The following is an 856-nucleotide window of genomic DNA, read 5'->3' as shown; positions in this document are numbered from 1 at the left end:
ATTTCCTCAACGCTTGCTGAGTGGTGGATAGACTGGAGCGGCCATTGACGTCACAGCCGATTGCCCCGCCCTCGCAGCATTTTTCCTATTACGCCTGCGCGCAGGATGTGTTCCTCCTCCCTAAAGAGGGAGGAGCCTATATGATACCCCCTCTGCTGAACCGCCAAATCTCCCACAACCCCCCAAATGTGTGAACCTGGCAGGAGGCAGCCATTGGCCTCCACTAATAAGCAGCGGCCCAGCCAACATGACTAGTATGTGGGGAGACCACTCCAGTGCTCACAGCTTGGCTTATCTGTGTGTGGTTTGCCCCCACCTGTGAGCTCTACCTGCAGCATGTCGTGAGGCGTGTCGGCCATCTTATGCTGTATAAACACCTGACATGGCTGCCACGGCTTTTGTTATTACTGCTCCTGACTGGTGAAATACACACAGTACAAAATGGCCGCCAGGTGCCCTTCCTGTGCCGGGCGTTAGTTCACCCTCAGTGTAAGAAGCGAGAACAGCGACACTGCAGAGAGTTGTGCAATATATTACCAGGGAGCTGCCTTATACCAACATGGAGCCGCCGTATACCACCAGAGAGCTGCCGTATATCACCAGAGGCACCGTATACTACCAGGGACCTGCTGTGTACCACCAAAGAGTCGCCATATACTACCAGGGACCCGCCGTATACCACCAAGGAGCTGCCGTATACTACCAGGGACTGCCATATACCACTAAGGAGCCACCGTATACTACTAAGGAGCCATCTTATACCACCAAGGAGCTGCCATATACCACCAGGGAGCTGCCATATACCACAAAGGAGCCACCGTATACCACCAAGGAGCCACCGTATATCACCAAGGAG

Source organism: Ranitomeya variabilis, chromosome 1 (genome assembly GCF_051348905.1).
Source record: "Ranitomeya variabilis isolate aRanVar5 chromosome 1, aRanVar5.hap1, whole genome shotgun sequence".
Taxonomy (NCBI): Eukaryota; Metazoa; Chordata; class Amphibia; order Anura; family Dendrobatidae; genus Ranitomeya; species Ranitomeya variabilis.
The sequence above is the reverse complement of the archived record's forward strand: the minus strand, read 5'-3'. Positions refer to the sequence as shown.